General features: G+C 37.0%; 1 long non-coding RNA gene across 1 annotated transcript in view; it reads right to left on the reverse strand.

The window, feature by feature from the left end:
* Positions 1-1,353: 1,353 nt before the first annotated feature.
* The window catches only part of LOC128781309 (uncharacterized), a 47,384-nt gene continuing 22,879 nt past the window's right edge, over positions 1,354-25,858 (reverse strand). The window contains exon 3 of the long non-coding RNA XR_008427239.1: positions 1,354-1,501. This is a non-coding gene — a long non-coding RNA (uncharacterized lncRNA). The remainder of the gene's footprint in view (positions 1,502-25,858) is intronic.

Raw genomic sequence — 25,858 nt, forward strand, 5'->3', positions numbered from 1 at the left:
TGGTGAGATTGCCTTCAAGTCTTATCGTATGTGCTCATACTCAGGGCTGCTAATGAATATGGATGCTGTTTATGCTTATTTTTGCAGTTGTAAAAGACTGGATTTTAGCCTCAAGGCAATGCTCCTGTTAAATTCAAAGGGCACATTGGAGTCCAGAAAAATGGGCCACGTTACGCAATATTTTCCCCTTTGTTGGTCTAAAAGGAAAAGGAAATGAAAGTCAAGACAAGGCTCCCTTTTCTTTTCTGGAGATTTAAAAAATATGATTTAAAATGTTTGCAGGCTAGAACAGCTGTCCTTATGGTTTATCTAGTGTTTTTGGATTCTTAGTCAAACATTAGTTCTTTTCTGCCAAAGCCTCCTAACACTTAGTGTACAAAGAGTAATACACACTTTGCAGTCAACTATAATCTGTACTCCATAACAATTGCAGAGAGCCTGAAATGATACAAGTATATGCTGTTTTGAATAGGGTCTGAAGGGACCAAGTAGAAACAGCACTGGGTTGAATTCCTACCTGCCTTGGTAATTTACCCCTTTATCTCGCACCATCCTCTGCACCTCACTGTAAGAGATGGAGTTAGATTATATGATTTTTAGTTTTAATATTCTGTTATGATTTTGAATCCAGCCATCTAAAGGTGGGATTAATCTTGGTTATGAGCAAACGAACATTGATAATGATGAAATTTACTTAAGAATCTCATAATGTTGTTTAAAGTTAGACCTCAGCTACTTTGTAGAGAAATGTTGCCAATCAATCCTTTGTCCGTAATTGGGTTGGAAGGAGGTCAGTCTGAATTTGTGAAAGGTCTGAGATCTGCAGTATTTTAAAAGAAATGCAATGTTACTACTACTATGGTCATACTCATAACAGTGTAAAGTAAGTTTAACAATGTTGCCAAAGTATTTCACCAAATAGATTACTGTTGATCTGCCCCTCATTTCAATATGCCCAGCTAATATGCACTGCCTATGTTAATAACTTATGTGATAATGAATGGACCTCAAATACTTGTGAGTCTACAAGTTTTTCCAAAAACACCATTCTCTGTACTCCAGTCCTCAAACTAATGTCCCAGATATTCATTCACAATACTACTACTTGCTCTGTAAGGAATAATCTAGGTGCCTGTGCCTAATACTTTATAATTGTGCTCTTTTCGTGAACCCATACATTTGACTGCAAGCAAATACTCATATGCAATCTAGTGGGTCACTGTGGAGATGAAAATATTGTTGCATACTTACCTGAGTAGATACAGAAGGGTGGGTGATGCGGACACAGGCCTGCAGTGTCTGCAGCGTTATGGATGAGATGAGCCAAATTCACATGGACTACAGAAATCCTGTGGAGGAAAAGGGATGACACAGCCCCTCTCTCTGTGAAAGAGAGGGCTGGCCCCATCCCTTGCCTGGACAGGCTTTTATTGCTTTTCTGGGCACATTACATTGAGGATGGTCTTCATTTACTATGCACAGGTTTGCTTTAGGTGGTTATCTATTACAGAAAACAAAGGAGAGGATGTTGCCAATTACATCAAAAAAGAAGGATATTTGCAAATATAAAGGGAAAAGTGGTTGAACTGGTTACACTAGTCCTTGGGAGGTTTAGCACAGATTTTAGGAAGTTACTTTAAAGATATGCAGTAAACATTTGCTGCCTCAATTCAGGGTGCGGGAGTTTCAGCAAGAGCAAGCCTCAAAGCAGCCTAGGTACAATGCAGGCCTGATTCCCCACAGGAGAACCTATCCGTGGGCGTGGGTCCTGTGTGCCAGATCTTGCTCCCCACTGGCCTTTCCCAGTGGTGGCTGGGCTACATTGCCAACACTATGGAGAACGGTCTCCTATAGGTGGGGATTCAGTGTTGTTCTCTATTTGAAATATCAATGAATCTTGTGTGAAGATGAGGAGCGTCTGGTCCATAGGTCATTGAATTGGGCTTCGGAAATTATCTGGTCATTGATACCTTATTTAGAAATATTTAAAATACAAATTTAGTGGGGCTGTGAATATTATTATATAGAACTAAAAGCAATTAAAACTTTTGAGTTATGTAGAACTAGTTGCCCCAAATGAGGTGCTACTTTATCTTTTACAAGAGTCTCATGTAACTGTCAGAAGGTAAAATTGAGGAGGGTCTAGATTAGAAATTGAAAAGTTTGTCAACATAATTTGACAAAGGTTGAATAAGAATCCATAGCTCAAGGTGAAAAAGTCTTTTATTGTGTAGAATATAGTGAATTGATTCCATTAGAGTTGATACTAAATTAGGAAACCATACAAATGTAAAAGTTTCGGGAAAGCACCAATACAGTTACTCAAGCTAGATTAGGTGTTAGGTATTTATGAAAACTCATATGGTATATCATTGAGTTCTGGACCATGGTGTGTGACAAGAAATACGTGCCATTAATAGACTTGGTTTATAATCTTCCATGTGCATTCCTCATTGCTCATTCTCATTATGGCTGATTGAAACACACGTAATTTATAGGGAAACTTTGGAAGATGTGTGGAAGGTAGCTAAGCTTCCTTCAGCCTGCATCTTTGAATGATGGGCTCAAAGAGGACTTCCTTGGCAACCTGTTCACTTATCTCATATCATTACATGAAGAACAAACAATCTCCTATTGGTTTAAACTATCTGTTAAAGCAGTTAGCCTTACCTTAAAGAATACAAAAATCTAAACAACATATAAAATCCATGGCAGTTACTCATAATCTTTTGCACGGTCATAATCCTGAGAATTTTAAAAGTTCTGGAAACATTTGCCTTAGAAGTGCTTACATTCAGCATATATGTAGCATTTTGCAAGTAATTTCCTAAAATTATAAAAGTACATGCATGGATTTAAAGATTTCTGGTCTAAAGAATTTTAATATTTAGGCATGAAGCAAGTGATCCCTCTTGGCCCTGTGGAAAAGCTAAATTGGCACAGACTACTTCAATCTTGGTGTTGGAGATTTTCATCATTGAAAGATGCAGGTCTGTGTCACCCTAGTACCGAGGAGCTGGGTTATCATGCAGGATAGCCAGCTGCAGGACGTAGACTTGAGAGAGCGACAGGCTCAGTGCCCATCTTGTGAAGCTGTGGAAGGAAAGGTCTGTAACCTTTTACCCTTACTGGGTAATCTGTAATCTATAATGCATTACCCAGTACTGACGCTAAACTGTGAATAGGTTTTTGTTGTTGTTGTTATTGTTGTTGTTAATTTGGGCTTTCAGTTGCAAGGAAGAGCTTCCATGAAAATAAACTAAAGCCCTGAGGGTTGATGGTAAGAAGAGAGTTGGCATTAAGGGAGATTGGAATCTCAGAAATGGCAGCAGGCCTTGTGCGGAAACTGATTTTGAATTCAAGGCAGCTGAGAGGAGGTTATGGTGTCTTTTTAAAAAATGAAACTCTTTTTTGGTTCTATAAAACTGTCATGTATCATTATGTCACTCACGTTTCCTCCATTTGTCTATTTGGCTCACTGTTAATCTACTTCTCTTCCTTTTACTAATGTAATGCTCCTGCCTATGGTAAAGCAAAAAGAATTTGGTTCATCTAGTTACTCATAATCACACACTCTGTATATTTTGCACACTCAGCTACCACTTGGGTTGTTGTGTTATTGAAATATTGATCATCCTTGAGTTTGGTACACACTGTGGTGGTGCAAATATCTAAAACTTTGGAGAGGAGGAAGTATCATTATATAAAACAGAACGTGCTCCCCAGAGCGTAGAAAACAGCCCACAGAACATTCTTTCAGCAGAGATTATGAATGGCACAACTCCTGAAGATTAAAAGATAAGGCGGTGGTGGCTGGCATTGCAATTCTCTGACACAGTCATTAGTGTGATAGTAACCTGTGCTCTGAGGGGAAAAGGAGTTCTGATTTGTAGTGTTTGCCAATACTCTGACATTAGTCAATTTCGGCTATCTATGGCTTCAAAACTAGCTTTAAAATTCCTAAATATTTAACAATTATCTATTGTAAGCCAGAAATTTCCAGGGTCGACACATTACCAATAAGAGAACCTGTACTAATCCAATAAATTCATAAAGAAAAAACAATTAAACATCACTCATCCCAAGATTGGAATTAGTCATATGGACTAGAAAAATTAAAGACTCCCAGTGATTCAGGGTGAGATTACCTGAAGGTCTTTAAAAAAATAAACTAAATTTTAGTTTTTGCCTTTGATCTACTTTAAGGGAAGATGAATAAAACCAAACTACTATTCGCTTGGATAGTCATTTCTATTATTCTGCTTAGCTCATATGAAAATGCATAGTTCTAATAGTTTTGAATAACTGAATGGTTCTAAATATTAAAGAAGTTCTTGAATAACTGAACAGGTTTGCTTAAGAAGCAGATGCTACCATTTTTGGTAGCACTGACAAAAAGAAAAATCTCAGCTCTCTCCTTGGGAATCGCAATTCCTGCTACCTTTCTAGAGACACCACATGTTCCAATGAAAAGGTGTTTGAGGGATCTGTAATTAGACTCGACAGGAGTTTAATATATCGAAGACCTAACACTGATTTGATTTTATATTTGCATTGATGATATACACTTATACTTGATTTTCCTAAGTCAGTCTGACGCTTTTACTGGAATGTTTGAAAAGTAGAAAGGAACGGCTTACATGAAATATGACAGCATGGCTCAGAGCAGATGGAGGCCATCAGCACTGATGTGATATGACGTTGGGGGAGCTGGTAACTGCTGGCCTCAGAGTGACCACTGCTGAAGGGGGAACCATTGCACTATTGAGATGAGGCAGTCAGACCACAATGCTCTCTTCATTCATGACAAATTTGGGGCCATGTGGCGCACAGAGAACCTGCTCATTACCTCAAACCACATATTAACATAAACTAGAGAAACTAAATGGGGAAAATCATTGCTGTGAGTTGAAAGCGGTACCACAGGGATTATGATGACTAAAATAGGAAGGGATGGAGGTTGTGGTAAGTAAGTGCAAACATTCCATTTCATTTGTTTGTGAATGTACTATAAACACAAAAGACAATCTATTTCTCCTCAGAAGTTCCTCCCTGTCTCTGGCTAGAAAATGTCCAAAGTCATGGAAGCCAGGTCAGTATCTTTTTCTTTTACTTCCTGCCTGTTTTTCAGTTTGCTTGGCATCCTTCCTGCCTGTATTGTTTGAGCTAGTCGAGTTTGATTTTCTGTAGCTTTCAGTTTAATACAACCTGATATAGGAATCCATCACTATACTATGTTTAACAAAGGCTTACTCTAATAGGCAATTCTTTAGCTGGACTTTTCAACAGTGTTAATATGTGAATGTATCTGGCTTTTTGAGTGCAGAGTTCCTAACAGTTATGGTTCCTTTGGTAATTCATGGCCTAAGTTACACCAAATTCTCCCTCTGAAATTTATTTCGAGAAATAAATTCTGTATTTATGTTCCTGTATCCTGGCAAGTACCATCCATTCATAGGGCCCTACCTTTTGGTGAGTCACTGTCTTGTGGTCAGTAATTACAACTCCTCTAAAAACACCCAAGAAACATCTAACCTCTACAAAAGCCTGAACCCTTCTCCAAGTTGTAGCCTGGCGCCAAAGGTTATCAGACCATATGTATCCAAATCATTAGGAATACTTGTTAAAAATCTAGGTTTCTCTAGGAATTCACCTATGAGTGGAGGCAGAGAACTCATATTTTTAGCAGTCCAGATGATTCTTAAGCTTTCAGCTGTATTTCCAATCACACTGTAGGCACTAATTTTTAGACTAGAAACATCCTGATCTGTATAAAGTCTTCCTTTACGTCTCATGCTGATGTGCTCAACTTCATTACTGTTGGATCTATATCCTGGCATTCTTTCTAGGCAGAACCGTGAGCTATGGAACCCCAGGGACATGGAGATTCAATAATAGAAATTACTAAGACAGGACATTGTGGAATTTCCTAAGGATATCTAATCTATTGTTTATTTATATACACACGTGTGTGTGTATGTGTTAAGATATCTAAATAGATGGGTCTGATCTTATAAAGAGGCCGAGTTGATAGTTCTATAATTCTAGATATTAACTGCATAATGCTATTTGTTGAAGACAGTTTGAAGGTCCATGCGGCCCCTGGGAAAGCGATTTAGAATCAGACTTGAAGTGAGTGGTCAAGAAAGGATGATGCGATTTAGAGTGTAGATGTCTAAATTGGAAGGCTTTCTGTTAACAATTTTTTAAAATATTAAATAAGAGTTTTGTGCATTTCAATATTGGTATTTGTTAAAAAGCACTTTTCAAACTATTTCTAAAGAATGCACTTAATCTGAATTTCCCACAGGGTTTCCTTCCATGTCCCAAATGCTCTCCTACTGTGGATTATTTTTCCTCTGTGACACTTTACATGCTTCAAAAGGTCTTACAGATTTAGTAGAAGAACATGCATAGATTTTTCTTTTTCCCCACAGAGAAGGCCGTTTTATTTCCTCACATTACGGGTTTTAGTTACATGGACTAACTCACTGGAGCTGCCATGTTGCTCTTATTTGTGGAAAAAACAAACCGTCCTTTGAAGCAGGACTCAAGCCCTTTCCATTTGCATTTTTCCTTGGACCTCAGATAGGATGACAACATGTATCAACCACGTAAACTATGGGGAACTTTGGGGTATTTAATGCTTTATATTCATAGGTTTCAAAACTATTACTGAGCCTGGAGTGTGGGCATGCGGGGCTGTGCGAGGGAAGTGGGGCAGTTGTTACGATTCCTGCAGCATGGAATGTACTGCTTCAGATTGAGTGTTCATTACCCAGAAGATAAAAGACGTTGGCAAAGGAACCACTTGGAGGGAGCACAAGCAGGATATTAAAGAGGTCCTCAGCACCCTCTCATCCGTCCATACAGATTTTTCATATTATGTCAAGTCATCCGTGGGAGGTAGCTTCTGCAGAGGAAAGAATAATTTAGGGTCAGGTAGACCTGAGTTAAAATTCTTATTTCCTTTTTTATATGTGACATTTGGTCAATTATCAAATCCTTCTTGTTATCTGATTCCTCATGTATAAGAATAAATATGGTTATATAGAAGATTGAAATGAAATATATTGCAGTGTGTGCCAGGAGTGAAGGTAATTCAAAGGTGAGTATCCTTGATATAATAGATTACACTGATTGATTTTTAAAATTGGAAGCAAACTTGCATTTTTTGGATGAACCTCTCTTGATCCTGGTGTCTTATTTTTATGTATTGCTGGATATGAATTGCTAAGATTTTGTTAAGGAATTTTATGTATGTTCATGAAGGATATCAGTCTCTGGCTTTCATATATTGTCTTTGTCTGGCTTGGGGTGTGTAAACTGTTTGTAATATTCCCTTATCTTGTTCGTATCTGTAGGTTCTGTATTGATGTTCTGTTTTTCATTTCTCCTATTGGTAATGTATATTTCACTCATTTTGTCCTTTAGCTAGATAAATATTCTGTCTAAAGATTTCTCAATTTTAGTGTTCTTCTGAAAGACTGTTTTTTAAAAAAATCTTTTCCTCTTTGTTCTTTAAATTGCATAATATCCTTTGGTATATATTCAATTTCATAAACAATTTTTTTGGCATAACAATGCTGCTGTTGAACTTATCTAGTAAATTTTTACCTTTAGTTGTCATATATTCAGCTTTAGAATTCCTAGTTGGTTTTATTTTTATTCTTTTAATTTCTCTTCAGATTTCCTTTGCTGTTATATAATTAGCATATTTTCTTTAATTTCCTGGACCCATTATTCTTTATTTTTGGAACATATTTATAGTAATTAGTTTGAAGTCTTATCTATTTTATTCAACATATGGAACTCTTTTTTTTTTCCCTGATCATGAGTCACATTTATCAACTTATTTGCATGTCTAGTAATTTTTTGTTGAAAACCAGGCACTAGATAATACATTGGAATGATTCTTAATTCTATTTTGTTCATCTAGAGATTGCTGTTTTTATCTATTTTTGTTTGTTCTGGTATGCAATTAACTTTCCTGGTCCCCAAAGGTGAAATCTGTCCCCTCTATGGCGTGGACCCACTGACATCTCTGCTCACTCTTAGCCCTGGTCTCTAGGAGTCTACTTTGTATCTGGACAGTTCAGCAGTGAGGCAATGATTGAGACAGAGGCTATGCCCAGACACCAACATCCGGTGCGTTTTCTAGCCTATGCACCCTGAGCTTTGGATTGAAGAAAGCATCCAAGGTGTAGCACACTTTCAAGCTTCCCCAGGGTTATAATATTCTTCTGGTTGTCCTGCTTGCATGCATAGTTTAGAAGCCATCCAGGGACATGTGTGGAGCTTATCTCAGCCATTCTATGAGTATCTTGTCTCCTACCTACTCCTGTGTGGTTTCTAGTTGCTGTGCTTTCACTCTTGAACAAAATTTCTTTTTCTTGCAAATGAAGTTGTGGCTTTCATCCTCTGAGCTGGGAGAGGGGAACAGTCAAGTGTGGAAAGACCACAAGTTCACATTTTTAAACAAATAAAACAAACGTTTTTTTTAATAAATAAACACTTCTCAAGTTGTCGCCTACCTTTGGTGATTTTCAGTTCTTGAGGTAATTATTTTGAATAAATTCAATCTATTCTATACTCTTTTTTTAAAAAAAATACTTAAGGGAATCACCTGACTCATTCATGATTCTAGTGCTGGCAATGGAATTATGATTTTAGGGATTTAGTTCTATATCATTTTTAAAGTAACTAATTAGAGCCACACATATATCAGGGACTTAATAAAAATTAAGTCCTTTAATCCTAATAGAAAGTACTAAATATGGTTGTATAGTGAAAATTTTTTAAAGACAACTTTCATATAAGTAGATGTATATAACTTTGCTACTTGGAGATAAGCAAGTGGCTACCAAAAAAAGCCCCTTGAATTTTTGAATAAGGAAACTGAAAACAGTTGATTAAGTATTTTTGGAATGATTACTGCACTTGGGTATTGATGAAAGTTATTTAACAAGACATCAGTGACAAAAAATCTATTAAAGTTTTCTATCATTTAACACATCTTTTTCTTTCACCAACTTTACATAATTTATGAAGTGGAACTTAGTCTACTTCTTTTGAGTATTACATCTTATTCCTGAGAATGAAGTTGTGCTAAATTTTAATGCATCTTTACTTGTCTAAGCGAGCTTTATGAAGACTTTGTGAAGGTGGTGAGTAAACATTTTCCATTTACAATTATAAAATGCTTATTATTCAATAAGACACTAGGCAAATTAAAACTGAGGGGTCCTTAGGAACAAATTATCTATACAGAGGACTTAAAGATATTTAAGACAAAATGGCAACCAAAGAAATATAAGTTTGAAATATAAATTAATAAAAGTCATTAAAGATTAAAAAAGAAGAAAGTTTATATTGCATGATGTGGCTGCTGAGAAAAACTCTATGTAAAGTAGGAAGTTGTACAGTTTAAAATATTCTTTTTTTAGAATTATCTACCCTTAATAGCTTTTTCATTCTAGAGAGCAAAATTAATATACAAGATAACCCATAAAATGATTAACATCCAGAATAATGTAAACACTGGCTAAAAATTACATAGAGTGGTCAGTCCTGACAACTTTGCCATCTATTTTCCAGTTGGACATTACCTACATTATTCTTGATGTTAACCATTAAAAACTTTTAAAATATATTTTGTCATGTCAATGACTAATTCAACTTATTAGAAATATCTACCTTAAGTCAATATTGAAACCAAGCAGAAAGAAAGCTGTTAGAGAGAGAGAGAGAGAGAGAGAGAGAATGAGAAATACCAAGGGAGAGGGGGCAGAGAGAGAGAAAGTCATTAGGAAGAGATAGAGACAATGCAATGGAAAAATAAAAACAAGTTAGTATTTCTTACAAACTTTTTACCTAGGAGAAGTTGTAATGATTTTTTTTCCATGTTAAGTAAGAAAGAATCGATTCTTAAGAACAGCATGTTAGAAATTATACCTTCTAAAATGAGATACTTATTCTTTTGCAACATTTTATTTTTGTATTAGCTCAAACAGATAAAGTAAGATGAGGTAAAGAATGTAGTAAGAAAAGAAATGTCATGGCTATTTGTCTCATTTATATAATAATAATTTTATAATTAACAAAATTCCTATCACTTTCCATCATTCTAATTAGTTCCTTTCTGAACCTGCTTGGTCTGTAATGTTTCTACCATATCTTTCCTGAGTATAATTTTATGTGTTTGCTGTCTCTCTTTATAATGAACTTTAATTAGTGTTTCCTAGGTGGAAAAGTTCTTAATGAAAAAAAATAATTGTGTGAAATTTGAGGTTTATTGTTTTAGTTTTTCATCTTTCTTATTTTCCCAATGCCAAGGTTAATAGTTTTTCCCTAACATTGTAAATATGTTGATCCATTGTAAATATGTTTTCTAACATTGTAAATATTCCTAAGACTGGAAATTTGAGTAAGACAATTTACCTACATGTGTTAATTAATCAAAATAAAATGAATTTGGCTGAATTTTTGTTTGTTTCACTCAAGAAACAAAAATCCAGAAAGCAAAAATAAGTGAATTTGTTTTCTGCCATTTAACATATTTGTTAAGAGCTTAATGTTTGAAAAAAATAATTTTTTGTAGGAAAACAAAATTATCCATCAACACATTAAACATGATTATCTATTTTTAAACTATATTTTATTGATTTTGCTATTACAGTTTTTCCAGTTTTTTCCCATTTGCTCCTTCCACCTAGCACCCCCTATTCCCTCAGGCAATCCCCACACCATTGTTCATGTCCATGGGTGTGTAGGTTCTTGGGCTACTCCATTTCTTATACTGTACTTTATATCCCCATGGCTATTCTGTAACTACAAATTTGTATTTCTTAATATCCCTAACTCTTCAACCATTTCCTCAAATCCTCGCCCCCCACAACCTCTCCCAGTCTGGCAACCATCAAAACACTCTCCATAGCCATGATTCTGTCTCTGTTTTTCTTGTTTGCTTAGTTTGCTTTTCAGATTCAATTGTTCATGGATATGTATTTATTGCCACTTTTTTGTTCATAGTATTGATCTTTTTCTTAAATAAGTCCCTCAACATTTCATATAAGAATGGTTTGGTGATGATGAACTCCTTTAGTTTTTTCTTGTCTGGGAAGCTCTTTATCTGCCCTTTGATTCTAGATGATAGCTTTGCTAGGTACAGCAATCTTGGCTGTAGATCCCCACTTTTCATGACTTTGGATATTTCTTGCCAGTCCCTTCTAGCCCTCAAAGTTTCTTTTGAGAAATCAGTTGAAAGCCTTATGGGAACTTCCCTGTAAGTAACTCTCTGCTTTTCTCTTGCTGCTTTTAAGATTCTCTCTTTATCTTTAACCTTTGGCATTTTAATTATGATGTGTCTTAGAGTGGTCCTTTTGCATCATCAGTTGGGACTCTGTGCTTCCTGGACTTGCATACCTAATTCCTTCACCAAACTGGGGAAGTTTTCTCTTATTATTTTTTCAAATTGATTTCCAATTTTTTCTCTTTCTTTTCTCCTTCTGGCACCCCTATGATGTGAATGTTGGAATGCTTGAAGTTGTGGATTCTTTTCCTTCCTGTTGTTCTGATTGGTTGTTTTTTGCTTCCTTATGTTCCAAATCATTGATTTGATTCTCAGCTTCATCTACTCTACTGTTGATTATTTTTTATTTTAATTATAGCGTATTCTTCATTTCTGACTGAATCTTTTTTGTTGCTGAGGTCCACACTGAGTTCCTTCAGCATCTTTGTAATCAGTCTTTTGAATTTTGCATCTGACAGATTGCTTATCTCCATTTTGTTTAGTTCTTCCTGGAGTTTTGATCTGTTCTTTCATTTGGGCCATGTTTCTTTGTCTCCTCATGTTGGCAGCCTCCCTTTGTTTGTTTCTATGTATTAGGGAGAGCTGCTGTGACTCCTTGTCTTGGTAGCATGGCCTAATGTAGTAGGTGCCCTGCAGGGTCCAGTGGCATAGCCTTCCCTATCACTCAACTTTGGTGCTTGAAGTGCACCCTCTGTATAAGCTGAGTACACCGTCCTCTTTAGTTGAGCCTTGATTGTTTTTGGCAGGTCAATGGGAGAGATTTACCCAGGCTGGTCAGCTACAAGGACTGGCTGTTACCACTGACCACCACCCTCCACCCTCCATGGAGGATCAGCTGTGCAGGAGCAGGGTGGTGGTACTTCAATGTGGTCTGTAGCTGTCCACTAGGTGGGAATGCTCTGGGGTTTCCCAGGTGGTGCCAGCCAAAGTCATTCCCCACCTGTTTTGCTCAGGATCACTCTGCATGAGCTACAAAGCAATCTGACGTGGCTGCTACTTGTCGGGGCTTAGAGGTTCCCAGGTGAAGCCAAGCTTCAAACTTAGGCTCACTAATGCTAGTGCCAGGCCTGACGCCTCTTAACAAGATGTACTTGGACTGGGGGGCTTGCTGAGGTTGGCTTTTGCTTGTTTGAGTGGATTTAGGAAGTTGTGAAGCATGAGCCATGATCAGCCATTCATATGGAAAAGCCACCGTTAATTGGTTGAGTGGGCCTGTAAGTGGTGTGGGACTGAGCCTCAGGGAATCACCAGGGTGGGGCAAACAGTGTTAGACAGGTTGATGGAGCCTCAGGTATGGCACCTGCCTGATGGCTCTGTGGCTCTGTGCGGGGGTGGGTTTAGAAAAGGGACAATGGCCTCTGCCCACTTTTCCAATGGGAGAAAGCTGTCCTCCAGCTCATTCCTTGATTCCAGACACTTCAGTTCCCCCTCATATGCCACTGGATCTAACTTCAATATGGATGTACCTTTTTTTTAATAAGTGGTATTTGAGAGAGCCCCAAATAACAAAGACAGATTTACAAAAAAGAAAAGAAAAGAAAATGAGGAGATTTTTAGTTGTGCTCAATGACTGGCGTTTTTTTTTCAGTAAAACCAGAATTTAAAAACATAAAAAAAAAAAGACAGAATATTTATCTTCAAGGTTTCAAATGGTTTTTGGATATGTTCCTTTTTTATTCTTCCATTGAATGATTCGGTGTTCCTTATTCAATCTGGCATTTGATGAGTTACACAGTTAGGAGTCAGAAAATGTGCATTTTGACATGTGAGGCGATAGGAGAAAATAAGTAAATGAGATAAAATGTGCTTTAGAAACCAAATAAGTCTAAAGATGCCTATAAAAATCTTGAAAATGTGTAATTTTCCTCTTATATACACATTAAGAAACATCAAATCTATTATTATGTGTGTCAAAAATCTGCCTTTAGTGGAGAAAAGATGCTGTAATCAGATGTGTTATTACTTATATATTTATTTTGTCTCTTCCCTCACCGTATTCTAAGTGGAATTAAAATTGTACTGCCTAATGTGCTATGTGTATATGTATTTATATATACATATACACATACATATGCATACATACATATATATATTATATATACTCTAAAACATTTCAAATCCATCACAGGGGTTTTAAAATTTCTGTTTACCCACCTGGTTATTAACATGCTAATCACTCTCTTAATTAGCATACTATGTAATGAAACATTTTTCAATGTGGACTGGTAGGTTTTTGAGGGGATAATTAAAATTATCAATTAGATTTGTGTTTTAGTTTCTGGTTGTTAGAGAAGACCTTTAAAACCTGTTGTACTCCCCCTTGCCTCTGACACCCCCTATTTCTCTTAATCCTGTAAAAGCTAAAAGAGAGAAAGAGAATTGACTAAGATCAAATGTTTTCAAGGCTTAACTAACAAGAACTATTGATGACTTTGTCTGTGATATTGAAAACTGGATTGCACCAAACAGTGGTTTATTGTCTGACAGGTGGAGTAATTATCAAATTCAGAAGGAAAGTTTTTTGTGTAAATTCTCCAGTTTAGAACCAAGCTTTCAACTCTCCCCAGTTCTGAAACTGCTTTTCATTCCTAACTTGGATTCAGACTCAGTCTGAGGAAACTTCTGCAAACTTGCCGTCTTAGTCCTACGCCTTTTTGTAGCTCTTTGCCAACAACATTGACACAAGCTTTCCTGGGCTGGTTTTGGTACATTTTTGTCCAACTTCATTCTGCCTTGGCCAGCCATCACCACTCAGGGACAAAGGTTCTCAAGTAATAAAAATATCTTAATTTCTTCCATATGTCTAATAAATTAGTAATGATTGAGCTCTTACTTGTGGACTACAGATGCTTTACCTCATTTAATCCTCATCACAGCCCCCTGAGGTAATCTCACTTACTACCAATGAGAAAAACGAGGCCAGGGATACTTGCTACAAAGTTACCCACGTTATAAGTGTCAGAGTCAAGATTCGAATTTAGATTAGACTGAATCCTAAACAGATGCTGTTCACCCCCACTCCCCACTGCCTTCTCATGGTCACAGTATAGAAAATGAAGTTTCTTCATTCTGTAGAAAAATGAAAACAATTTAATGTATTCTACTCGTGGCGTTTCAGAGTGCCTTATTTCAGGACCGACTCTCTAGCACACAAAGACATCTAAACCATGTTATTACCAGATTCCTTTGTCTGTCATTTGGTGCATCACATGCTTCCTCCTCCTATAGCTTCCTTCACTTCAAAGTCCCAACTTTTTGTTCAGAAATGGCAAAATAGTTAACTCCAGATATTTCTCCAGTACAGATCATCCATTTTCTCAAGTCTGCTTAGTCTGACATTGCCTCCCTTTGCTTCTTATCCTTGGGCTATTTTACACCTAGAGACTAAAGATCAAAGTTATGAACTGTTCCTTGATCTTCCTCTGTAGGGTTCCTGTTTCAGTCCATGTAAGATTATTGGTGAAAGAAAAATGGACAGTTACTTAAAGATATTTTAGGCAACTGAAATGAAAGGCAGAAAATTGAAATATTATAGCAATAAACTTAATGGATAACTTATCCACCATAGACCTTTGATACTGAAGAGGCAACAAAAGATCATGTAATCTTAGCACCCTTATTTCACGGGTAATGAATATGGAGTCAAGAGAGGGTAACTAACTTGTTCAAGATTTCTGGGCTAGTTAATGCTAGTTAGTGGAAAATTGAGGTTAGCCTTGTAGATTTAAATGTCTTTTCTACTATAACACACTCCTTTCTTATCTTATTTCAACTAATTTTGTAACATGTGTTTATCTATCTATCCATTAACCCATCCAGTCTGAAACTATAATTCAGGGCACACTTATCAAGGACATATTATATGCAAGGTAATGCACTGGGAGCTCTTAAGCTCTCATATATGATCCAACGCCCAACCATATATGAGTAATTTTATTGCAGAACTTTATATATTAATTCAATGTGGGTCACTAAGCAACTTCACTGATATGAGAAGAAAACAAAGCATTTATTTTACATAGCATAACTTTGTGAGTAAGTAATTGTTCATCTAAACTATGAAGTCTATAGAAAGGAAAAGCTAGATGAAAACTAACAGGTTTCTAGGCAGGAAGCACACAGTAGAGGTCCTTGAAGGAGGTGTTTTTAGTTTAAGAGTTTGTGTGGGGAAGGGTCCGATTCTAGGATGACCATGATGGATTGAGACAAGTTTGGATCTGATATAGTGCGGCAGAGATAGGCAGAGATGAGGTCATAGCCAGAATCATTCTGAAATTTCAATATGAACTCAGGCAATGGTGTGTATATTTGAACCAGACGACCAGGAGACCGAAGTTTGTTTGCTTGATTTTGTTTATAAACCATACTTTGAAAAGAGATTAAAGATAGGAAACTAAGAGAAAGTAGCTCAGATTGCCTAATACATTTACTCCTTGGAATAATCAGTGACAAGAGAGTGGCTTCAGCATATGACAATGCAAGAGTTCCTAGTACCATAGTTTTTGAATGTATTGTAGAGCATTATTATTTTCAAATCTTTCTGGAAGTTATGGTGAGGGCTACATTCATTAGGTAATGTGAATCAACTGGTCCGTAGCTAAATGCTTATTAGAAAGAGTTGAAATGACTCCTAGTGGACTCATGTTGGTGCAAAAACTGACAAGGATAAGGGCAGGTATCGATCTGTTAATAGTTATTCATTAATATGATCGTCTACTCCAGCAAGATAGTGTCAACTATCTAAGTATTGGTCCAATTATACAGCTATCTGACAAGGTAGAATAACCTTTTGTTACAAAATGAGTAATTTAAAGATTTTTCTCAGAATCTATATTACTTCTTTCCTCAATTTAAATGAGGTTAAAACATGTAGTTGAAAAACGTAAGAGGCATCATTCAGATATCATGTTTACTTTAAACAAAATGTTGAGATATAAGGAAATGTATTGTTAATTTATTTTATACGTTTGTCATAGAGCATTAGACTAAGAATATAGACTCTTCAGCTTTGTCAATTGTCCTATATATCAAGATTTTGTGGTTCTGCTCTGTAGAGATTCTAGGTTTCACCTAACTTAAAAGTTGTCTATTTGTGGTTCCATACACTTAAAAACACGATAAAAGGCTAAGCATCTGCTACCCTATTAGAATGCTTCTGCAAATTCACAGAAGACAAAGACTTAGGTCTCAAGGCCTCTGAAATGTTACTTGATCCCTGTTTAAGAAAAGCTCTGAGAGAGCTTTTCAAAGACTTCTTTCATCCAGGTCAAAGAGCTGTTCCCAATACAGAGGTAAAGGGAAAGACAAATACACTGGCGTGATTACCTTGCCATTTAGGGAAAGAGCTCAAAATGACATCTAGAAATTAGGGCTGATGTAATTAAAAGCCAATTAAATAATATAAAATTAATAATTTCCCATATACAGGGTTGTAGTTTTAAGGGTAATATATTCTTTTGCTAAAGAATTAACTGCCAACCTTTGGCTTAGCAGACAGACATTTACTTTACACTCATGTCACACAGATTAAGGAGGCTTTACTCAGAGGTACAAGGGGATGGCAGCTCTACTATCTTGTAGCTGCAACATCACCTTGATACACAGCTTCCTGGCTCACAGCAGTGAAAAAAAAATCTGGTGAATTACACATAGATTTTTTTTACTGTTTCAACCAAGAAGTGGCAAACACCACTTCCAGTTACATTTTATTGTCTGTAAATATTCATATGAGCAGCCACAGCTGCGAAGGGTTAAGGCAGTGTAATGTTCCAGTGCACCGAGAAAGAGAATAACTCGATAGGGTTGTGCACGGGGAATCCCTTGAGGTGGTGCAAGAAGCAGAAAGAGGCTGTGTTCCCACTGTCAGGTATTTATCCAAGAGGATAAGCTGAGTACACCTAAAAGGATACTACCAAGGTAATAGAGTGTAAGATTTTGAAAACAAAGACGATAACATATGGTGTGCTGAATATATGTTTCAGAAGAATTCACCGAAGAAATGTAGTTGCCTATTGTTTAGGAGAATTTCGCTGTGTTACTGCAGTTGGCAGTTTGGGTTGATGAACAAAGCTGATACTGATGCACCTGACATGTCCACTCACAGGAAGCTCTTTTCTGGGGCCATCTTGAATTGGTGACATTCAAATTTAAGCTATTTTGAGTGTTGTACTTAGGATGTCACGCTCCGAGGGAGTCAAGAATCGCAGTGCTGAAGATGGCAAGGTTTTTCTCTTCTTATTTTTTTCTGGTGTTGTTCATTTATTAAAACAAGGTTCTGACATGATATATGATGCCTGAGAAAAGTATTACTGCATCAAAATTCAGGAATATGCTGTGAATGTGCAATTTTTTTCTATCCCAACTATTTCAGCATCAGAGTTCTTAATGAGTCAAATGAATAACAAATAAATGTCAAGAAAGAACAATGCCTTTCACTTAAGGAATAATCCACTATATTTATTCCAGTTCCCTGCATGCGACAGGGAAGAAAGCTTTCCACAGATGACACACATGCATGTCCTCTTGCATGTGTACAATTGCTTCCCATACATCTAGGGATTGCATGTCCAGCATCTCAGCCTTCTTGAACATATATATGAATTATTCAGAGGTGAGCTTCAGGTAGTGAGAAAATTAGTTATCACAAGCCTTGCACTATTCCATGCACAGAGTATAGAGTAACTCTTAGACTTTCTCCTATAGTCCTATAGGTTTGGTATAAAATAAGCCTTATTCATGTTTGATGAGTTTTTTCTGCAATTGGCATCCAACAGAAAGCCAAGTTAGGAATGAAATGCAGGAAGAAATGATGCTAGACTAACACAGTGACAAATAAGACAGAGAAGGGGTTACAATGAATTGTGAGAGAGGTCTATCAGTGACTTAGAAAGTAAAACCCCATATCCAACTCCAGCCAATAAAACAACTTACTGAATAAAGTAAGTAGAAAGCCCAGTGGTAGGGTGGGCTTCAACTGTGGTTCAATCAGGTTATCAGTTCTACTCTCCTCTTAGTCCCTCGTCACTGTTTACTTCTACCCTTACACCGTTAAAAACATAGTAGACATTTTGTTACTAGTTATTTTTATTTTAATAAGCCTAATAGAATAAACAGTTCAATTTTTTGAATAATTTTACTTAATATGGCACTTCCTAAAATGATATATTGTGAAAAGTTAAATTTCTTTCCTAAGAGTCAATAGTATGATTGGACATGATTTTTAGAGTTCTAATTTGGGTTTTTAAAAAGGCTTAAATATTTCCAAAGATATAATTTGTACAATTAATAGGACTGATCTACATTTTGGGTTAAATTTTTGAGAAGTTGGCAAAGATGTGCATATATTAACATTATGATATTAATGTATTTGCTATTATGAGCAAAGATGTGCATATATTAACATTATGATATTAATGTATTTGCTATTATGAGTGCTTAATCATTATCCTGCTAAAACTAAGAAATTGGTGAGCTGAACAAGACATCTAACTTTTTCCAGATTGGCTACTTACGCCTAACCTAGCTCCATTACTCTGCACACCATGAAGACTACAATTCAGATAACTCAGTAATATTGTTATTACATTAGGAAAGCTTTATTTCCTGGAAGAGTACCTCAGTTGGTTAGAGCATCATCTAGACAGTCCAAGGCTGTGGGTTCTGTTCCTGGTCAGGGCACACACAAGAAGCAACCAGTGAATGCATAAATAAGTGGAACAACATATTGATGTTTCTATCTCTCTCTCTCTTTCCCTCTCCCTTCCTTCCTCTCTCTCTCTCTCTAAAATCAATCAGTAAAAAGTAATTTAAAGAAAAAAAAAGCCTTACAGCATAGTACACATCAGATACCAGAGTGGAACTCTTTGGAACTGCAGTGGTAGTCACAGCATCTATAGAAGTGACAGATGATTACCTTGGAGGAACAAACTGGAAAAGATGGAAAGGTCTAAATGAATTGTACTCTTCCCTCGGGTCCCCTCTAGCCCTTCCATAGCCTCTATTGTGTTTCAAATACAATTTTAATATATAGAATACTTTGCTGCTATCAGTTTTATCAATCAGTGATGGAATCTCTCTGTAAAAATATGCTATGACTAATACATATTATTAGTAGTAGTAATGTATAATGCATTACTCAAGTTACTGGCCAATAGTAATATCTTAAAACCTAAATGGGCCAAACTGTGAATTGTGATGATCATTTTGTACATGTTCTTTATTAGCATCATCTGAACACCTTCAATACGATTTTTGGTACAATAGATTTTAACTAAATACACCTTTGTGACTATGTCTGTTGCCTTTCCAACAGAAGTACATTTGGCGCAGTCACTTGGAGTTTTCTTTGTCTTTAACTAAACATTTTATATTTAAGGGTCTTGAAACTGGTTAATAAATTTACTTATATATTAACTCAATATAATGCTTTTAATTGTTACGAAGAAATATAAATAAAGAGAGAAGAGATTCACCAAATAAGATTAGTCTTGAATTATAATAAAGATAGCAAATAACAGCGTAAGGAATCTGTTTCTGGAATGTTGCTAGGTGAACACCTGGTGACTGAACTTGAAAGAGAAAGACCTTGTTGTGAATGTAATTTCCTAATAGACAAGGGGGACTGGAACAGAAACTCTCACCTGGGTTTCCTCTGGGACACTTTTTTTTTCTTTTTCTTTATTTTTTCCAATTTTTTTAGTTGTATTTTTTCCATTACCATTTATCCCCATTCTACTACCTCCCCACAATCACCACACTGTTGTCCTTGTCAATGAGTCCTTTTTCGTTTCCATGCCATTCCTCCCTACCCCACTCTCCCAGGGCTGACTCTATGAACGGACTGATTGTGTTCACATAAATGATGGGGCCTCTCAGGCAGACCAATGATTAGTGGTGTTTCAAAAAAACATTCTTAAATATCTGCTCAACATTGATTTAGGGGAAAGACTACAATATGTGGGCCAACTATAGAGCAGGAGGAATTTTGATGACATGGCCTCAGCTTGCCCAGTTAACATAACAGGAGCCCTCTGTTTACCAGGTCCCCCCTTCTTAGAAAAGAGTTAATGATCCTCTCTTGTTATTTCACCATGTTGCCCAATGGTCTTACCTGCCTCACTCAGTGGTACATTAAAGCACTTCTAAGCACATAGGTTTCCTAAAAGAAACTCCAGCATGTAAAACATTCTCTTTCTCAATATATTCCTAGGAAAGGTTTAGAAAGCCCTGTAATATTTGTAGAAATGCAGTATTATTTCCACGTCCCCTATAGATGTCAGGTTGACAAGGTTTTCAATCAAGATTTATATTTATATCAAGTTCAAATTTCCATATGTCTATGTGTTTGTCTCTCAACTCAGCATCCTAACCACCCCCTTTCACACCTAGTCCAAGTTCTCCTAAGCCAGAATTTCCCTCTCTGAATAGTTCTGAGTTAAATTCTGCTCATGAAAGGCTCTTGGAAGGCAGGCAAGAGGAGACACCTTTATTCTCCAGAGGATGGTGTATGTAACGTTGTTGATGGACAGGAGGTATGAGGCATATTCCAGGCAAGTTCAGGAGAAATACCCACCTCGCTGTTGCCCTCTGGGTGTTTATGGGAGCTTACCAGAGTTTTTAGTATTTCCTGGGCACACATCTGAGAATCACACATTTTGGTACTGTGGGATATATTAGGAATTATTCTCTTTTAATTTGAGTTCTTCTAGCAGTTATATAAGCCTCTCGTTCCCTGTATTAAATTCCTTCTTATATATTTCACTTCATACATTCACTAAGCTAGCCTTGGAGGGGCTGTACCATTGTTTCTAAAGGCAGACTTCCTGTAGGATGATGGGTGAAGAACTGATGCATTGGCTCCTGTCTCCCACTGGTCAAATGTCTTTGCATAAGGCACCAATTATCTCCACACTTTCAGATGCTTGCTGTGCCTCAACATTAACATCCAATCCCAAGGACAGGAGGTGAGGGGCATGCAGTGTGGGTATGAGATGTGGCTTTGTCAGGGTATGCCATAGGAATTTGGTCAGTGTGCACATGACGTTGTTGTGACAGCGGCCATTGGAGTAGATTAAGTCACCAAAGAGCCCAGAAATAGGTGAGGCTCAGAGGATCTGAAGTGAAGTATACATTTTTGCTTTATGAGATTTGGAGTCAGCTGGTCTTGGGTTCAAAACTTGACTCATTCTAGTTGTATAACTAGTAACTTTTGCTTGTCTGCTTTGCATTTCCTCAATCTTGTTTATCATAAGACAATAATAGTATATTATTGTAATGTTGTGGGGTCATTCTGGAAATGAAATGAAGTAAAGTACATGGTGTGTTTAACATAGTATCTAGAGCATAGTAATGCTGAATAGATGGTTCTTGCTGTGATAATTATTATTTGTGGTTTTCCAGAGGATTACTGATTCAAGTAGGAGGGAAACAGGGTAACCCAGCAGAGCCTGTTGCTCTTGCACATATGTATGACTTATCACCATTAGGATGCTCCCCCCATCCCTGGTCAGGACCTTGGAAGGATTCTGCAAGTGATTTTTCTTCACCTTCTCTTTCTCCCAAGAATGTGACTTCTAGAAAATAGCCTTACACTCCTAAAGGGATGGCAGAAGGAATGAAAACACAGTTGTCTAAGCCTTGGAAAATCATCTTTTCTGGTCTAACTCTACTCTTAAATATAATTGAAAACAAGGTCCAGACACTGAACAAAGGCTCATGATGTTGGCTACACAGCTTTTAATTCTAAAGGCCTGTGAAATGAATAAATCATATAAGGGAAAACACCAGCTAAGAAGGAAGTAAAGTGATAAAAGATGATAAAGATCTACAAAATAAGATATTAAATTTGAAAGGGAAACACTCTTTAATAATCTCTTTCTCTTTCTCATCTGTAAAATTAAATTTGGGAGTTGGTAATACAATGACCTCCGTTTAGTCTCTGCTGATCATTAACTGTAGATATTTCACTCCAGAGACTTGGTATATTAAAGTAAATTGAAATTGCATTAATTAATTAACTCTGTTATACATCACCTTATTGTAGAGGGTTATACTGCAACGGGAATCTATATGTATTATGGAAAGCTATTTACTGAGTAACAGTAGGTTAGAATTCAAACAAGAAAAACAAATATAAAACAATGAGCCAAGATTTGTGATTCTTGGTGTTTGGGTTTTTTTTTTCTTTTAGTTTCTGAAAAAAAACCCTAGTCAACTCCCTTCTCAGTGTGCACACTCTCCATCACTTTCTTTTTGCTGAATCCCTTCTAGAAAAAAGACAAATCTCAAAGTTCATGATGCTCTGCTCACCTAAGGGTCTGGAAATCATTCATCATAGTCTGAACACCAGAACAAAGCCTTTTCAGAACAAATGGAAATTCTCTCCTCACTAAACTTTACTAATAGTTTTCCTTCAGAGAATGTTGGTTTTAGTGAAATCTTTTGGCATGCCTATCCTGGCACTTGGGAGCATCTGAGAAGTCAGGGTGTATTTCTCAGGATAAAACAGAAGATAATTCTTTCTCCTAAGACTTAATTTATTTGGTCATTTGATTGTGTTTGTGTAACAGGTTGCAGTTCAGTACTGCATCATGGCTCACACATCTCATACCAGTGACATCCTGTACTTTAAGAGAAAATCACAATTAGTCACTTGATGTTACAAAGGAAAAGCAAATTGATTACCCAAGTTCTGATTTTTAAGCTGTTTTTTTAAAGTTGTATTTACTGATATTCACGGTGTATTATCCACTTAGGTTGCCAGCTTTTCTTGTCATTGAAGAGTTACGGTGAGATAGCAAAATGAGGGAGGTGAATAAGATCTTCATTTAAACCAGCTCAAATCAGTTGAAGTTGCTGGTTTCACCCACAATATTCTATTGAGGAAGAAAGATAAATCCAACTACATTTCATTCATTAAGAACTTAGAGAGTTGGCAGATATATTGATGTAAAATAGTGTTTAGGAACTTGCATTTCTTCACTTGGCTTATTCTTGAGTACAAAGATGAATTGACTTTTGACTCCAGAACATACAGCTTGAGTCAATTGTCTGAGGTTTCCCCTTTGGCAGCTGGACCTGAGGGTGATAAATTCAGCCAGCCTCTAGGCCTCCTCCTACGTTATGCATCATTGTACCTTGTTGTTTTTATATTTCCTTCTTTGCCTTTTATTATGTGTGATCTGGACATCTTTCATATCCCATGATATCGGGAAGAGGTGAGGGAAGACGTCCAGACATTCATTACCAGAATTTTGTACTCGTAACTTATGAGCACAAAAGAAATTTTCTCATTATTTGCCTTACATTTCAAGTACTGTCAGCCATTGAATGAGCTTCCAGTTTAGTTTTCCTGTTACATCATTTTCTTTTTCATTCTCTCCTGTCTTTTGCCTGCTCTCTATGGGGTCCGTGTTTCAAGCTGGTGGTGCCTCATTGGTTCAAGTGTGGAAGATAACTCTTCTTAGTTTAATTTTAGAATGGTTATGGTGGCATCTTACCGAATCCTCTTAGGAATACTTTGGGTCTTTTAGATTCTTCCAAGTGGAGAAGCTACAAATGCAACATTTAAAGTGCTCATTCTTTTGTGAGATAATTTTGTGGCATTTCCAAAGATCTTTCTTCTTGTCCCCCATTGAATGGGAATGTTTCAAATGTATTATTTTCCATGATGTGAGTATACGCATTTCTTCTGGCTGATGATTCATTACTTCTCCGACTCCAAACATTCTTTTGGCCCAATCTAGGCTACCCTCTGGGGCAGCATCAAAGCAATCCTTTCCCACTTCTGTGACTATACCCCAGAAATTCTGGAGTAAGAGCTGTACCCAGATTCCTAACTTTGTCCCCCACCACTACCATTATCTCTATTATCAGAGAAGTTAGGCTGTCTTGACCTCTCCCCCTTTAGGTTTTATAAGCCTGTTACAGCCGACTGTGACTGCAGGACCTACAGAAAACAGAAAGCTCTATAACACATGCCATTGAAGTCCCTTTCCCTAGATTTGAGAAGGTAAAGCCCGCCCACTTCCATCCCATGGCCTTGGTAGAAAATTTACAGTACCCTAATGCCCGTCTCCCAAAATACTTCTTTTCAGTTCATCTCTTGCTTCTTTAGGCTCTTTAAAGGGTGGACATGAAGGTTCAGGTAAGTGTTGAAAAGCTGTTTTTTTCTTGTCTCCTTTACTTGAATGTCTTCTGTCTTAGGATTTGGTAGTAGTTCATACCTGTGATCCTAGGATGTCAGTTGAAACTGATTCTAGATGGACATAAGTTCATGTTTACATCCTGCAGAACCTAGAAAATAAAACAAGAGCTCTTCAGACAAGGCCACAGTGTAGTTGGTTCCCTTAGACATATCCATTTATAACTTTAATCCTTCTCCATGAAGACTCGATAATATAGTAAGCCTTTTTATATTTGTATTTTTATATATCAATTCTTAAATTATCAGAATCTAATTAAATTAACAGGATTTAACTATGTATGGGTTTAATTCTATTGTGGGAGGGTAGCCATTCTCATTTAATCCTGTCGTTTTCTTTAGAAAGCCCCAAGTAGAGCACACAGGTTGGATAAAATGGAGCTGACTGGACTAGCAGCTACTGGAGGGCAGGGATTATATCAGATATCTTTTGCATCTTGTCGTATTTTTTTGGCCCCTGTTTTCACTCCAGCCGTTGCTGTGGCACACTGTTCATGCAGGTGTAATACGACAGCCTCTGTCTTCATTTTACTCCAAATCTCTTGCTTTTGGCCCTGGATTTTCTCTCCAGTTCTAAAGGGGATGCTGACACATGCAGAAGAGAGTTCAGTTTCCTTGAGATCACCATTAACAATTGGGGATGAGAATTGCTCTCCTTTTTCTCAAGTGGACAATTCTGGGGTACGTATATACGGCTCCTCAGAAGATCCCTGGAGGATCTGTGCTCCAGTTGTTCACCAAGGTAATCAGCTCAATGATACAATTTTAAATTAACTTTCCCTTCTTGTCTGTGTGGCTCTTCCACTTCCCTACTCCAGTTACCTGGGTTCATTTCCCAGATTAAACTTCATGCATTCCAGCCCTTATGTCAGGCCTTTTGTGGAGGAACCTGGGCCAAGACTGTAGTTTTTGTTTCTCTGTTTACTGAAGAATTCCAAGCACTTATATCAGCCCCTGGAACATAGTAGGCATTCAACCAAATGTCGATGGAAAGGCTGAATTGTGTCCAGAGGATGGCCAAGATAAGCGGCATTCCTTGCAGAATATGGGCTTAAGAAAGTTTATTCCTCTGGGGGTTGTGCTGCTTCTCAAGACTGATCATTAATAATAGGTGCTGTCGGTGTGTTTCTGATGTATTATATGAAACATGCTGCATGGCTCTTCTGAAAAAGAGGGAGTTGCCTCTTCACTCCAGTGTCAGAATCTCCAGGCAAATAATGTTTTACCAGGTGAATTATAGCAGTCGAACATTGGAGTCCAGAGGAAGGCATTGTTCTTTGCTCATAAATAATGCAAAGAGGATAATGCGCAAAGATAAAGGCCAGTACTTCATTCTACATAACCTT

This window comes from Desmodus rotundus, chromosome 7 (genome assembly GCF_022682495.2).
Source record: "Desmodus rotundus isolate HL8 chromosome 7, HLdesRot8A.1, whole genome shotgun sequence".
In the NCBI taxonomy this organism is placed as follows: Eukaryota; Metazoa; Chordata; class Mammalia; order Chiroptera; family Phyllostomidae; genus Desmodus; species Desmodus rotundus.